The 16,429-nt window shown below is 46.2% G+C and overlaps 1 protein-coding gene across 5 annotated transcripts in view; it reads left to right on the forward strand.

Annotated features, from left to right (window-relative positions):
• Positions 1-218: 218 nt before the first annotated feature.
• LHFPL2 (LHFPL tetraspan subfamily member 2) overlaps positions 219-16,429 on the forward strand; it is a 145,265-nt gene continuing 129,054 nt past the window's right edge. Inside the window, exons 1-3 of one of the 5 annotated variants that reach the window (XM_081054079.1) lie at positions 241-453; positions 7,909-7,965; positions 14,696-14,773. The gene's annotated coding sequence lies outside the window, so the exon portion shown is untranslated. Of the gene's footprint in view, positions 454-7,908; positions 7,966-8,724; positions 9,402-14,695; positions 14,774-16,429 lie in introns of those variants that run through there. The other 4 variants (XM_081054082.1, XM_081054078.1, XM_081054081.1 and 1 more) reach the window with 4 other exon arrangements.

A 16,429-nucleotide genomic window follows, 5' to 3' on the forward strand; every position in this document is an offset into this window, starting at 1 on the left:
CCCCGGGTGCCCGCAGCACAGTCCCCTCCGGAGGCCGAGCCGCGCCCGCCCGCCGCCCGCCCCGCGCCGGGAGCGCCCCGGGCCCCGACCCCTCCCCCGACGCCCGGCCCGAGAGTCGGACGGAGGCGGCGACGGTGACTGGGCAGCGGCGCGGGGCCGGTCCTGGGCGGGGAGGCTCGGCGGCCTCTTTCTTTCTCTGCGCCCGCCCCTCTGTCTCCTCCCTCCGCGCGAGCCCGCGGCGGCCCAGGTCGGCGCTCTCGCCTCGCCCGCCCCTCCTCCGCCACCCGCGGACCCTCTCCCCTGCCCTCCCCCCCTCCGCGCGGCGCCTCCCTCCCCGCCCTCCCTCCGCCTTCCCGGGGCGGCCCGCGGGACCCGAGAGCTGGCTGCGAGGAGGCGTAACGGGAAGCCCGGCTTGGGGAGGCTGCGGGCTCGGAGACGCCGCGCGGGGGCCGGGTGAGCTGCAGCCGCGGGACCCCGTGCGCGCGGCGGGAGGGCGAGGCGCCCCCGGGGCCAGGTGGGGTGGCGGGGACGCCCGCGCGGGGACCTGGCTGCTGCGCGGGAACTCCGCTCCGGCGCCCACGGAGCCCGCGGGCAGGGACGAGGACGCGGCCGGGGGGCTGCCGCGGGACGGCTGTGGGACGCTGGGAACGGGAGGGAAAGGCGGCTTCTGTTCTCACTACCGCGGCCGCCGGCGGCAGAAGTGGAAAAAAGTTGTGTCTGGAACAGCGATTCGCCGGGAAGCCGGCGCGAGTCTTGCTCTCCAGCCGCGGCCGGCGAACTTGGCCCCGCAGGAAGCGCAGCCGGCGCGGCCCCGGGTCCTGGGCGCAGCTCCGCGCGCCGGGGGCCGCCCCTGCGGGGCCTGCTCTGGGGCGTGTGGGTCACGCCGGCCACAGACGTCAGCTGCTTCTCAGATTGGGGCTGCATTCTTGTGGGCAGCGCGGTGATTTGGGGTGCGGGCTGGAGGAGGTGGGCGTGGAGTGGGGAAGACCACATCTGGGATGGCTGGGTTGAGCCCATGGGATGGGATGGGGTGAAGGGCTGCTGGAGACGTACGTTTCTGAATGTTTTTAGGCACCAAGTTTTTTTGTGTTTTTTTTCCCCCCTTCTTTCCCTTCCATGCAGAGGTCTACTGTTCTTTGAACTCAGAAAAGCAAAAGGGTTTTCTTCAATCCCGTTCAACTTTTTCTCCTATTTCAGGAGGGTCATGAGTTTCATGAGCATCAGTGAGTGAGCTGTTGCAATGGGAGTAACTGGGAGTAGAGACGAAGTCTTATCCCCCACCCCCATCCTCGCTCCCACCCGGGGCATTTCCTGTATTTCCCGTTTTCTCTGCTGCAATTGTGTGCATGCATGTAGGTTGCTATCAGTGACCCACATGTAAGAGTAGAACTGTTTGAAATCGCAAAGCGGCCCCTAGACACAAGTGTGTGTTGGAGCCAAAGGGAGGAGAGGTGTGGGCGGGAGGAGGAGGGCGAGCTGTAGCTGTTAGAGCCTCATCCTGGGAGTTAAATCTGAGTAACCGAGTTTGAAGGGACATTTATTGTCCGCATTTATTGTCACCCACTCGCCCGAGAGCTCCACTCTTACCAGGTTTAAGCGATGATCGGTTGTTAATTTCTTTGGTGTTGCCTTTTCCTGCATTTTCCTGATTCTTTCCCACTGGTCCATTTAAAACAACTTCTCCTTTTCAAGTTTACGAGATAGGGAACAAATGCTCATGGGGAGATGAAATGTTTTAAAGATAGGAAAAGGGATGAGGAGATGAAATGTTTCAAAGATGGGGAAAAGAAATGGGAAGAGTAACTGTTTTAAAAATGGGGAAACGAAATAAAATCCAAGATTCTCATTTCTTTTTGTTGTCATACTGTGAGAGACTTGTTATTAATCTGTCAGAAATCTGGTTCTGATGAAATAATATTTGAGGAGTTTGAAGTAATACCAGATAAAGCCCCATGTTAAAATAATATTTTTCCTAAGTGGTCATATGGAGAGCAGGTAGTGTGGCTGGCTGTGGTTTGCAGAGGGTGAAGCAAACATTTTATGCCAGAAAGAAGACATTGTGTGTTGCTGGAGATGATGGGAGTGGGGAGAGGGAATCATTTGTCTTCAGAGAGGGCCAATTAGGAAGAACAATTACACTGCAAATGAACATTCTTGAATATAATTTCAGTCATGATACATGAACCAGTAATTTGTCTATAGGAAGGAAAAAGGATCTTTGTAGATGAGAGCAAAGTGATGCCTTCTGGAAAAAAAAATCTATGCTGTTTATTCATCCATGTGGATGGGCTCAGAATCGATGGCACCTGCCTGCAGAGATGTGTAGACTGATGAAGAGATTTTTACTGCATGTAATGCTTGGGCAGGGTAGGAAGGAAAAGTCCATAATAAACAGTATATACAGCTTCTCAACTTCTTTATTGCAAAGAACTGACAAAGTAGGAGACCAAAAATAGGAGACCCAAATTGGGACTGAGGCGTTCCCAGAGCTGCCACTATGTCAACCTTGATCGAGTTATTTCATTTTTCTCAGCTTTGGTTTCTGTGCCTGTATAATGGTGGTAAGAGTTCAAGTCATTTGTTTAGGTCTTAGGGTGGTGGCTCTGGCTAAGTGCTCAGAAAATGTTAATGATGATTGTTGACTATTTCGACTATTTCGAATGCCCAGGAAAAAGCAGTGCTATTCTAAGAGGTAAAATGCACGAATACCTGAATTTAGAGTGAGCAACTGCTGCTTACGGCAGACCCTGACTGGAGACTATACCCATGCCCCGGCAGTCCACACCCAGAAACATTTGGTCTTTCTAGAACTTGCAGGCTGCATCCTTTTGGCCCATCCTTGCCAGCGTTTTCTGCGATTCCGGTTCCAGGGAATGTGTAGTGTAGGCTCTGTGTGGATATGAAGGCTGGAGCACAGGTGTGGCTTGCAAGCCCAGGCTTCACTGCCCCCTTGCAATGGCAGGTTCTCAGGTTCCAGGCCCCACTAAAGTAAATATCTAAATTGTATTTGAGGAAAAGAAAAGAAGACTTTAGTGGTGGACATGGTGAGTGCCTGTCTTGGGAATCCTAAAAGCAATGTTTTACTCAATACTTACTGCTCTGAAGAAAGATACAAATAGTAAGTAAATATCTAATCTCTAGAATTTATTCCAAAAGAGCAACTTTTAAGTATCTCTTGATGTTAATGATACATTGTCCCGTGTTTTACTAAGGTTATACCTACCATGTTTCCCCAAAAATAAGACCTAGCCGGACCATCAGCGCTACTGCGGCTTTTGTAGCAAAAATTAATATAAGACCTGGTATTATATTATATTATATTATACCCGGTCTTATATTAAAATTATTTTATTATATGTTATATTAAAATAAGACTGGACTTATATTAATTTTTGCTCCAAAAGACGCATCAGAGCTGGTGGTCCAGCTAGGTCTTATTTTGGGGGAAACACGGTAAGAGCAGAGTGAACAAAAGACATTCTTAGCAAAACAGTGTTTTTTGAGCTTGGGAACTACCAATATGCTGTATATTGCCTTTCTAATTTGGGAGGAATGCCTATTTGCCCAATCATCCATTCTTTTATCACGTCATTCAGCAAATACCTATGGTGACTCTCCCATGTACCAGGCTCTCTTCTGGTCTCTGGTAACACAGCAAGAACCAAGAGCACCTCTCACAGAGCACACATTATAGTTGGAAAAGCAAACCTCTATAGGAAGGACCTGCACAAACCCTGGAAGCTGCCTTTTTGATTCAGAAGATCCTGTCCTGGAAAAGCTTCTCTTTCACAAGCCAGCCTGATTGGAGGGAAGTGACCTGGCTGAGGATGGTGGCAGGGGGCAGACAGTCCTATGGTTCTTCCACAGGGATAAGGGAAAAAAGAATAGGGGGTTGGGGGGGGCCTGTTTCTTTCTGTGTTTTATAAAAATATGTGTCCAGTTTGAGCTGTGGTTGGGTAGAACTACCAGCTAATGTGCCATGAAAACAAACAGCAGTTTTTCTCAGAGGTGACACTTCTCAGCCTTAGAAAGGCAAAGAAAGAATCAAAGGTCAGATCTGATCATCAACTTATAAAACCCAGACTGTGCTCAGGGAAGAGTCTGGTCTAGCACCTGAAACACTTAACCCTCTCTTGTTATAGAAGGTGTGACTAAAAGAGTAAAGAAAAGAATGGGTACTTGGTTCCTCATGCACGTTCTTGGTTTTATTTTTTCTTTTTCATTACTTTTAAAATTACAGTAATGCATGATATAATAATAAGGCATATGTTTGGAGTCTAGAGGCTTGAAAAGGGTACTGACAGTAAGTAGTTACTTGGACTGGATGCAGAGTTATGCATGGAAGTACCTGAGAGCGTAGGTCTTGGGTGCTGAGCAGGGGAGTCTGAACTTCATCTTGAAAGCTGTGTGGAAAATGGAGAATTTGCAGCAGGTGAATGATGTGGTCATATTGTGCTTTAGAAAGAACTGGTGGCCACTAGATGGGCTAGGTGACAAGGAGGCCAGGGATGGGGTAGAAGGTGAGTTAGGAGGCTAGTGCAGGAATCCTAAGGCCACTTGGCACTTGGTGAGGGAGTGGGGGAGAGTCCTGGAGAGACTGACCACACTTCCTCGGTCATCTCAGGGGTGGGCACTTAGCCCGAGGGAGTCCAGGGTGACACCATTCACTGAGGTGAGCAGCTGTGGGGAGCCTCAGTTTGGGGAGATGGCGAGGAGTAATAAGTTCAGCTGAATCCAAAAGGGAGCTGTGAGGCTTCTAGAGAGGGAGACGCCCAGCAGAGAGTTGGATACACAGGCAGGAAGAGAGGTCTGGAGCTAGAGATGAAAGCATGGTTTTCATAGTAGTGACAGGTGGTTGCCTGGTCTGTGGAGGTTTACTAACTCGTGCTCAGGGTGAGTGTAACCTGTGTCCTTGTAACTGAATTGTTCTCTTTCACCTTTCAAGAGACCTAACTGGGGGTAATCAAGCCCCTGACCTTGGCCTTAAATGACCAGACACTTACTGGTGCTATTTTGCAGACTTGGTGAGATCAGTTTATTTTGTTTTGAACTGAGATAGTTAAGAGGAATGATTCTAAACATATTTATTAGGTTGGTGTGAAAGTAATTGCAGTTTAAAAGGTTAATAAGTGCAAAAACTGCAATTACCTTTGCACCAACCTAATAATGATAGCTAAGCTGTATAACTGATAAAATTGATACCCCCCCCCCACCACACACACACATATGCTAAGAACAGAATGTGTTCTTTCAAAATTCATGTGTTGAAGGCTTAATGCCCCAGGTGATGATATTTGGAGGTGGGGCCTTGGGAGGTAATTAGGTTTAAATGAGGTCACAAGGGTGAAGCCCCTAAGATGGGATTCCTATCCTTATAATAAGAGGACGAGAGACCACAGCACTCTCTGTCTGCCAGAGGGAGAACGTGGCCATCTGTAAGCCAGGAAGAGGGTCCTCCCCAGGAATTGAATCTGGTGAGGACCTTGATCTGGGACTTGCATCTCCCAGAAGAATGAAAAATAAATGTCTGGTTTTTTAAGTCACCTACTCTATGGTATTTTCTTATAACGGCCCAAGTTAATATACAGGTGTATGTTTTATTTAAGAAAATGTAAGGTGACCTTCACTTGCTGGGAATGTAAACTAGTTTTGTGTGCATCAACAAAATACTGAGCATAGCCAAAGAGATGTGTTATCTGCATATTTTTTTAGTTTAAATGTAATACCATCAGCTAGGTCAAGAGAAACACCTAACTTTGACTTTGAGACTTGGCAGATTAGAAAGGAGAACCTCAGTGTATTCTGACTTTTCCTCCTTGTTCCGATTTTTATTTAATACCACATGTGTTGAGGAAGTTTTATAGACACTATTTAAAAAGTATTTGAGTCAAAATTAAGTAAGACTTCTGAGGTGTTTATATCAGATGAACTTTTGAGGTTCCATTTAGGACAGTGCAACCAAATTAACTTTTAAAACTTTTCACATGGTTTCTAAAATAATAGGTACTCAACTGTGTACGCAGTTATAGTACTTGAATGAAGAGCGTTGAGGGTTTCGGCGGGTTCATAACAAACAATGTTTAACACTTACTGAGGTGACATCAGCAGTAAAAGCAGTTCTTTTATTTTTATTTTTTATTTTTTTATTTTTTTTAAAAAAGCAGTTCTTTTCTTGTGCCTTCCTTATGTACAGAGAATAGTTCAACAAGGTATAACCAGGTTGCCTGGCTTTTGGCTGCATAAGGGTAATACAGCAAGGATTTGCAGCCCAGGCTGCTGTATGAAGCTAGGGTGTCATTACATTAAGTGTGTGGCCTTTTAAAGCACTCCCTGTTTGTGGAACTGAGAACTTCTGTTGTATTGAATCTCTCTGCTCCTAAAAGTGCGGAGACTAGCAGGGCCCCCTGGATGCTAGTGGGTATCTGCACGTGTCTGTGGTTCCCAGGTCATTATAGACAATTGCTCGACAACCCTTTCTCCCCAGTGTCATTTTTTCCACCTTAGAGAGGTTCTCCTGGTCTGCCTGTGAAGACACAGCGAGAAGGCGGCCATGTGCAAGCCAGGGAGAGGGCTCTCACCAGGCACCTGAGAACTTGTACTAGGAAAACTACCTTTTGTTTTTATGTCCACAAGGGACAAGGTTTACCCGCCTTCTCTTTTGAAGGCCCTCAGTGGCTATTGCTGTTAATTTGAATTTCATTCACTTGAAGAATAAATAAAAGGGTGCATAGTAGACCCCAATGCATGGTTGTTGAATTGTCGGCATCTATTAGATCTGTGCGTAACCATTATACCTCTTATTGCTGTGGGTTTAGGGTAAGGGCAGTGGGGACTATCAATCATTGTCAGTCTGTGTAATCAGCAATAATACCTCTCCTCACCCATGCCTGCTTTACTGGGATGCCATAGAAAGAAAAACTCGTAGCCACAGACAGACTGGAAGGATGGAGACTAAACTTTTAACTGGTTATCTTGGGCTAGTGGTTACAGGTTGCTGTTTTCTTTATTTTTCTTTTTTCTTTTTTTTCCAGATTTTCTGTAAGTAACATGTTACTCGTGTTTTAAAATCAGAACAAACATAGCAGTTGTTGGTGGTTTGTGTTTTTTTGTACAAAACAGTATCAGCAGTTATGGCCACAACACTGTACATTTTTCTAACATCTGTGGTACATCCATTATGAACAAATCCCTGTCTTCAAAAAGAAATTGAAATTTGTATTTGTTATAAATATAGTTACTAATACTGGAAGGCTCGGGGGATGGAACCAGGACTGGGTGCTGTGACCCAAAGCCAGCTTGGGGCAGCTTCCTCCGAACAATGAGGAAGACACACTCGTTACTGTGGGTAGGCTTTGTGTGTTTTCATAAACCTTGTGTGAGCTGAGAGGTGTTTCAGTTCTATATCTAAATGTGTAAGCCTTCTGTCTGGTGGATAAGTACAGAATTAAATCTGATTGATCAGAAGTACTGAATTCAATACGTACTATCCTGTCATGTTAGAGTTTTTTCTCTTTTTAAAAATTGTTTCAGTGTTCAGTAGGACGTGAACCAACAGCGAAATCTTAAACATCCCTTTAGCAGCAACTTCCCTACATGCCCGGAAAAATTAGAGGGGGCTCTTTTTCCTCTACTGATTCTATTGTTCAGCATTTTCTTTCTTTCCACACTGAGCTGTGTTGTCAAAGGCACCTGGAGTTTGTGCTTCCTTTCTCTTGGGGCTGGCTGCAGTTGGGCTGAATTTCACATGTTGTTTTTTAGTTTTGAGGCAGTTAGCCAGTGGTTTAAGGATGGCTGTAAATGCATAGACAGTAACCTCATGTAATCTTCAGATAAGTGGTGCATGGCACACACTTGTGCAGGACAAAGAACCTCTTAACATTTTACAACCTTTTTTTCTCTTGCCCATAGGAATCACAATTTCTGAAAATAAAAGCAAGAGACTGGGTAGTCTGAAACTACAAAGCAGTAAGCAGTCTTTTTCTTTTCTTTTTTTCTTTTTTTTTAAATAAGTGCCTACCATTTGTATATGAACTATATACTTAAGAAAAACATGGCTCATGACTTTAAAAATAATCTAAAATCACATCCATTTTTTTTTCATGGCTAACTGTCCATTCCTAGAAGATGATTCTACATAGAGAAGTATGTCTAAACAGATATATATACTCTGTCATTTGCTTGTTCTTACAGTCGTGCTTTCAGGGTTCTTCTGTAGTAGAAGCTTATAATTTACGGACCTAATTAGTGATTCTGCATGGATTCATGCTGTAATATGTAGCATAGTGTGCAGGCTTAAACAGGTGACTGTAGGTCAGTTTGGTCTGAATCCTTTCGGTAAATGAGTATGCTTAGGTCATCTTGTCTATTTACATGTTTTTTCTACTTTGTACTTAGGTATATAGTTCTTTTCTTGGTTAGTAAAGAAAGGGCAGTATCAAAGGGAGCGACGCTGATGTGTGGAACGTTTAAACTATAATCCAAAGCCAAAAAGAGCTGTAGCCAGGTGAAGAGGCCACACTGAATAATAAGAACCCAAGTGGTAGTGGTGATGAAAAGATGTGACAGGTTGTGTATCCACCTGTGTGGACAGGTGGCCAGGGGACTATTTAGGATCGTCTGATCAGCTATGCAACTAGAGACCACTGTTCCCTGGGTCTGGAAACTAGATTCGGGAACCCTAAGAATATGTTAGCTTTTTTAGCAACTACATAGTCAACATAACTTGCATGTTTAAAAACAAATTTAAACCTTTTGAAACAAGAATTGCCATTAGGTTACATTTTCTCTAGCTGATCTGTGTGTGTTTTATTTTTAAAATCTTGACCATGAGCCTTCCCATTTCTTCGTGTGAAATTTCAGCTTTCTCCTTCTGGCATGTTGTTGCTCAGCCGTCCAGATAATGTTGAGTCTGACCCGGTCATCTGTCATCGGTCAGCCATCCCTCTGGGCTGAGTGCTGTTGTTCCCCCGCGCGTTCTGCTCATCAGTGCTTCAGGTTTTTGAGTTGTTTACTGGTGATTCTCTGTTCAGCCTTCCCCTTGTCATTTTCCGAGTTCTCTTAGTAACCAAGGATGCGTCAGCCTTTATAGGCAGCCAGAGGGCAGAGGGTTGGAGTCTGTGCCAAGATATAGAGGAAGCTAATCATACCCGTGACCTCGACCTCATTAACATTGTGCTGGAACCAGGAGAGCCAGCATTCCATGGTATTGTTTGATTTTGTATTGTCTCTACTCCTTTCTGATCATGGGTGCATACTCCTGCCTTCTAAGGGAGGCCGATACAAGAGCCAGATGAGAATGTAAGAGACAATCAGTACTTACTGCCTCCTTTTAACTCCCTACGCATTGGACTCAGTTGTGCTGATGGTGATTTGGCCCCAAGACAAACCAACACTGCCAAAATGTGAGTAAAGAGTGTGAGGGAAGAAGGCCTCTTGGAGTCTGGAGTGTCGGTGGGTGGGCTAATGACCTGGTTGTTCCACGGGTGGGGGTAAAGTTTCACATTGGCACTTTCCATGCTTTAAAGCAGGGCTTGTCAAACCTGAATGTACACGAGAATTGCCCGGCTCTTGTTAAAGTGCCGATTCCGATTCAGCAGGCCTGGGTGGGGCCTGGGATTCTAGGTTTCTAACAAGCTGCCCCTGGCATTGGTGCTGCTGGGTCTGTGGACCACACTTTGGAGTTGCAAGCCCTCACCTAAAGCTGGGCTGTGAATAAGACTATGGAATAGTGAGCTAAAGGCTAAACCTTGTAAAGACTGACACCAGGAAGGCATCTGTTGGGTGTGACTTAGCATTGGTTGCCTGTTATTTAGGGCTAGTCTCTATTGGGATGAGACTGAAGGCTGTCAGCCCTGTTCCTTCGGGTCGGGCCTGTATCGGCATCAGGAGCAGCTGTGCAGGGATTGCCTTCAGTCCTTAGGGCAGGACGGAGGTTCCGAAGGGTCTTCCAGGCCGGATACAGTTAAGCTAAAAGGAGAGGATTTGTTTTGCTAAGATATCGTTACATTGATTTCTGCATTGCATGTTGATTCTATTCCATAGTTTTAACTAGATAAAGAAGGCCCTAACCTCCTCCAGTTAAGGCTGCATTTTCTCATATACCCTATCACTTGGAAGTTATCTGATTGCAGAGTTTCAAAAAGTTGCCAATTGTTTCATTTGGAACATTATTTCTGAAACTTGCCTGACATTCCCCCGGGGTACTGGCTAGACATATACATTCTCAGACCCCACCCCTGGAGTTTTAACTTTATAGGCATGGAGTGGGTCCTGGGAATCCGTATGTTTTAAACTAAGTACCTAGATGGTTTTTATCAGGTAGATTTTAGAAACACCAGTTTAGGAACCCCTGTATTTGAGCCTGTGGTAGTGGCAGCGTGTGAGGGGTGCCTTTTCCTGTTCTTTTCTTGGCCGCTCGGATACTTGGTTGTAAAGGCTGGCTTCTGTCCCACTGGCTCCACTTCCATTTTTATCTTGACACATGCTTTTATTCTTACAGAGAGGCTCTTATCTTGGATGGGACCAAATCAGAGAGTCCTTTGTCAACAGTGAAAGAAGTCAGTTCTGAAGCCGTTATTTTTAGGAAGGTTTTACAGACACTGATTATTAAGTGCTTTTGGGCATTCTTGAAAATACTAGTCTATAAGCTTTGGGACTCTGCAGAGGTCTTCGGGATGTCTTGAGGCCAATTTTTCCCACTCCCTCCCCTGCTTTGATTCAGACACTAAGGATAATGCACACTCACTTCCTACAGAAATGCTGACCAGAAATGGATGACGGGCCCCTCACTCTCCACAGACAATTTGGTTCTGATCCAGGCAAATTGACAGATTGAGGAGTTGGACTTTGCACATCATTTTATCAACGTGAACCTCCATTTCTACAAATGCAGGATCTCCGTCAGCCCCCTTGAAGGGGCAGAGTCAGCTGATGAAGCAAATGAAGTGGAAAATAGTTAGTGTGATGGGATGAGGGCTGTGCAAAGGGCTCCTTACACAAAAGGTGGAATTCACTGACTGTTGTGCCTAAAATTTTACCGTTAGAGGAATTTAGATGAAACATTTCTCTTTAAACCTCTTATTCAATAATGTAAACACGCGTAAGACAGGTAGTACATTAGTTATTTATACCTTAACAGGAATAATTTCATAAAATACATCTCTAGATCAGCTAGCTAAGGGTGTGAATTTGGTGGGGTGATGGGGCACTGTGCACGGCCAGGGCTGGGGACAGAGCCACAGAGGGCCACTGGTGGCACCAAGTGTCTGGGGCAGCTCATGAGGAGCCCAGGATACCTGGGAAGGCACTGGGCACAACAGATTCTTGTTCACGTAGTGTGTGTGTGTGTGTGTGTGTGTGTGTGTGTTATCCTGGATGGTGCACATACTTGACTAGTTGTAATGAAAAGCCCGGTGATCTATATATGAAAATTAAGATTAAACAACATCATTGTACTTGGGATCATTTTGCTCCTTTTTCAGTCTATTTTATTTTGAGAAAGAAGCTCGGGAAGTGATCCGGCTTCTGTTCCTGCTTCACAGGTGAACTTGGCCAGCCGCTGAAACCTTCCCTCCTCCACCGAGCGGCTTTTCCTAGTCAGTTTTGAGGAGAAGGGTTTGACTCATCTGTGACCCGTGCCACCTTCAAAGTGCTTTATTTAGTGCATACTTTCTCTCTCATGTCTCTAAAAAGTATTTACATTTTCCAAGAGTTCTCAGCTCCTGGCTGGCAAAACGAAACTCTAAACTTGGATATTCTGCTGTCAACACCAAAGGTTGTTTGAGCAAGACAGTGTTTTTGCAGAACAGCATTGAGATGGACAGGGAGATTCTCTTTGCCTGTGCTACCTGAGTACACCCACACCAACAGAGAAGTTACACGTAACTACATCCCTGGGAACTTTTACCAAGACTGACCCACTCCTCCACCCACAGCCGTTTCCTGCCCCTGCTCCCCCTAGAGTCCCCACTCTGCCCTTAGATTGGGCTTAGTGTCCTAAATTTTAAGATTCACAAGATGTTCCTGCATGCTGCTGGGCAGGGTCTCAAAATAAAACACACAAAAAATGAATCCATTCTTATCACCAATAAAGTGCTTTTGTCTTCAAGTGGTAATGGTTTACAAGTACCCAAGAAAGGTGGGAATACAGTCCCAGATTGTCAGAAAGCATTGAGAACCATCTCTACTGCCTCCCCTGGTGTGACCCTTGTCTCTGTGGCCTTGGGCAAGTCATTGCACCTATTTGGGGTAGAAAAGGTGAGGGGATGGCATCCAGGCCTGAAATTCTTATTCTAGAGGAGTCCGTACATTCAGTCGTTTATTCAATACATTCAGTCGTTTATTCAACACATGCTTATTAAGCACCTCAGGGGGTCTTACAGTCTGGTGGGGGGGGGGTGGCAGAACAGCCGTTATCTTCAGTGTGCTCAGCAAAGTGTGGCGTGCAGAACAACTAGGCCACGTGGCTCTCAGGTGTGGGCACCACACACATAGGGGCGGGTAAGGAGGCTGGGGAACTGGGGTGTGCAGACATAGGGTGCTGTACAGGGAAGGCAGTAGGGATTTCCGAAGCATGATTTGTGTGCTGGGAGTACAGGGACCTCACTGCCCCTGGACCACACACAGTTTCTCGAGCTGTTAGAGGTGCTGCAGCTGAGCCCCCTTTGCTGCGGTGTTGGCACGAGAGGCACGAAAGATGAGTGTGATTGTGACGTGCAGGGCATCACTATGATTGGTGTGGATTTGAACACTTTTTATTATGTTTTGAACCCATTTTCCCCTTTTCATAAAGAAAAGCAAGAGCTACAGAAACATAAGCAAGAATGTGACAATTTGTCTGCTCTTTACAGAAATATGCTTTTTTGCAGGGCAGGGTAATTTTATCTTGTGTATAGACAGAAGATAGATATTCCGAGAGACAGCTGTATTGAGCTCTTCTCAACCCTGAATCACTTCATGGCTCCTGTGTGTCCGTATCTGTGTAACCACAGTTTGTTCCACACTCTAGAAGGAAACTTGACCCTCTGATAAAACCACACAGAGCTTTCCGGATGGCCTCTCTGTTTCTTTTCTGGAGTGGTCAGATTCTGTATCTAGGTGGGAGGAGTGATGTTGTCTAAAAGGAGAAGCGTGCATCCTCTTTCCTGAAGCTGGAGTTTCCTTTGCCTTCTTGAAACAAATGAGGGTCACAGAGGAGGATAAGGTGTGCCTCAGGGAAATTCAATTCTCCCGCAGCACCACATCCCCACACAAAGGTGGGCTGGTGCACTCTACCCCGGGGTTTGCAAGGCCGGGAACAGTGATAAAGTCTGCGTTGTTTATTTGCTTTTAAACAGAAGTGGACGTTACAGACCCTATAGCGCGTGAGGCCCCGAGCACAAAGGCAATGTTGGGTTATCAAGCTCGGCCAGCTCTGTACTCAGCACTCTGCTCCCATCTCCCAGTACTGGCACTGCTCCCGTTTGAAGGGCTTGTGAAAACACACATTGCTGGACACTCCCCATCCCCCAGAGCTTTTGAATCGCTAGGTTTGGGATGGGCCAAGCATTTGCATTTCCAACACATTCCCAAGTGGTGTTCATGCTGCTTGCCTGGGGACCACACTTTGAGGACTGCTGTGATACCCAGGCACTCTAGAGGCAGTGTTGGGACAGGCAGGCTGCTCCTGATAGGGTGTCTGCCTGGGGGGAATCGCCTAACCCTGCAGGAGCCTGTAGTTCAGAAGCAGTGGCTCACCTGAGTGCCGGAGGGAACCCTAACTGTCTTCTTCCCCTAGGATTTTCTCGCTTGGTCCTCTCCACAGCAGGCCAGAGATGTGGCATTTGGGGTAGCCGAGATGGGCTTTCCTTGCCTCCTCCTAATCCTTTCTTCGCTCTGCCATTGTAGAAGGCTTTCTGAACCAGAACGCTCTCCTATGTAAGACCCTTCATGGGCTTGCCATGGGGCTTAAGATGAACTCTAAACCCTCCTAAAGTGACTGCAAGGCCTTTTTTGATCACATACATCTATGGCTCTGTTGATTGCCTGTCTCCCTCTTGGCCTCTGAAGTTCTCATTTCACTTGTGCACTCACTGTTATTCTTGCTTCGGAGGTATCTCATTTCATTTTGCTGTTCCCTCTGTCTGGCATGCTCTTTGCTTGCCCTATTAGTCTGGCCAACTCCTGCTTGTCAGACCTCAGTTTAGCCATCACGTGCTCTGGGGAGCTTCCTTTAACCTCTCTGGGGTCAGCCGGTGCCTCTGGAAAAGCTCCCTGTCTGTCACCTTGTATTTTCCTCACTTTAGTTCCTGTCAGCTGTATCAAGGTCATGATTACCACCTGTTTACTTCCTTTGTTTTTGTGGACTGTCAATGCCCTGAGAGCAGGGAACTTACCGCATTCATGTGACTGCAGACGTGGCATGGTTTCTGGAATGTAAAAGGCCTTCTTAATCAATCTGTGAAGTAGCTATTGCAGGTGAGGAAACTGAGGCACAGCTAGGTTAAGGACCTGGCTTACAGTTATCCTGCTGCTGAGTGATAGCACCAGCCATCTCACCCAGGTCTCTTTGATCCAACCCATTGGCCACATGATGCTGGCCAGGTTTTCTGCTCTGAGACCGAGGAGCCAGAGACATCGTCTGCAGGTCTCTACTGGGACTGTTAAAAAGCTTGGCTATTCCAAGTTAACACAATGGCCCTTTCCTATTGTTTTTCAGGTAAACTGGAAGCAGACTCTTGAGTTCACAGCCGGCCTGTGACTTTGCATCTGGTTAAGAAGCTCTTCCTCATTACAGGTAAGGGGTTGTTTCCTGGACTGCTCATGCTCAGGTTGGTTGTGGGAAAACTCTAGCCATGCCGATGTACTCTGTTAACAAACAAAGTTCTCATTCATTCAAAAAGAACACCCTTAAATGTAGGAGAACATCTCCTCTAAGAAAGATGTAAAATGGTCCCCTACCCCTGTGGAGAGTTATCGGGTAAAGATATTTACCTTGGCTGGCTGTCTCCTGGGCATTGCTGGTCTTTTCATCCCCTAACACTCTTCCTTTGTGCTGAACACCCGTCTCTCCCCCATTTGAGTTGCTGATTTAGAATTCCTTTTCCTCATTGAAGACGCAGCCAAACTTCCACTTATAGATCAGATTGTCTGAATGAGAGGCTATTCAGAGCAGGACTAGTTTCTCCTGCTTTCCAGTGAAGCACTGCTCCTCTGCTCACACAACACACTGCACTTGCCACGGTGAGCTTTACTTGTTTGTGCACGTTTGCCCCTCTAGTGTGTGAGTTCTTTTTGCTGCCATCTCCCACGTAGCATGGTTGCTGGCGTGGAACAGACTTTCAATAAACGAATGAATGTTGGTCTGAGAAATAGAAATGTCCCAGTAAACTAAACCATGGCACACAGAAAAAAAGCATACTGTATTCCTAAACCAATGAAATGATTTGTAGAGTTCCTTTTTGGATTAACTACATGGCTATTTGCTCATATTACAACACATGATTGCGAATTTATCATGATATATTAAGTCACTGGGAGTGTAGATTCTTACCCTATTGAAAAGGATACGTTAGGAGTCTGTCATTGTCTTCCTCTTGAGGAGTAAGTGATGCTAGGTCAGGGAGCAGCGATGTATTACACAGCCTGCAGCCATGAGCACCAGCCCTCTTAGCTGTCCTGGGAGAGAGACTCCTCATCCACACCCGGGGAGCCCTGGGCAGCTCTAGGACCGAACATGTACCTAAGTATATAGGCAGAGGGAGCAAGCAATAGACTTTCCCAATTAACAACTCGGAGGGAATGAAAATATTTCTGAGTGGCTTGAGCACGTTTTAAAACAGTTTAGGTTTAAATCATTTTAAGAAGAAGCTTTTAGATCAGTGCTTTCCGGTTTCCCCATACTTCTTAGTATTTGGGATCTGTGAGAGACAACCAGATGGGCTTGATGCCATCTTGCTTCATCCTGTGGGTTGAGAGTAGCAACGCCCAAGGTGGTATTTCGCCTGAGTTGTTGGAGCCCAAATGGGACATGGGTCCTTTTAGGAACTGCTGGGTGGCTGAGTCCATGGAAGGTAGGTTGGGGTGGGGGTTGGGGGGTGGGTTTACTGAAAGCTAACCAAAGACCACTTTCACATCGGAGAATAAGTGCTTGCTCTTGCTTTCTTATCCTGCTTCTACATTACCACTGCGTATTCTTCAGCCTTTTCAATTGCTTTGTTTGGGTGTATGCAGCACGAAAGCAAAGAGAAAGAAGTTGTCTTCTGGTTTCTGCACATGCTTTCTACAACCTAGCAGAGGTCCCACGTACAAGCAGTCATGAAGCCATGGTTTCTTCTACCTGGAGCTGAGCCCAGCAGTGCAGCTGCCTGAAGGAGAATTTAGTGAAAGACAAGGCAGTACAAGAAATTTGACTCTTAGCTGACCCTACGCCTGTTCTTTAAGTTTCTTAGGT

This window comes from Rhinolophus hipposideros, assembly GCF_964194185.1.
Source record: "Rhinolophus hipposideros genome assembly, chromosome: 7".
Lineage (NCBI taxonomy): Eukaryota > Metazoa > Chordata > Mammalia > Chiroptera > Rhinolophidae > Rhinolophus > Rhinolophus hipposideros.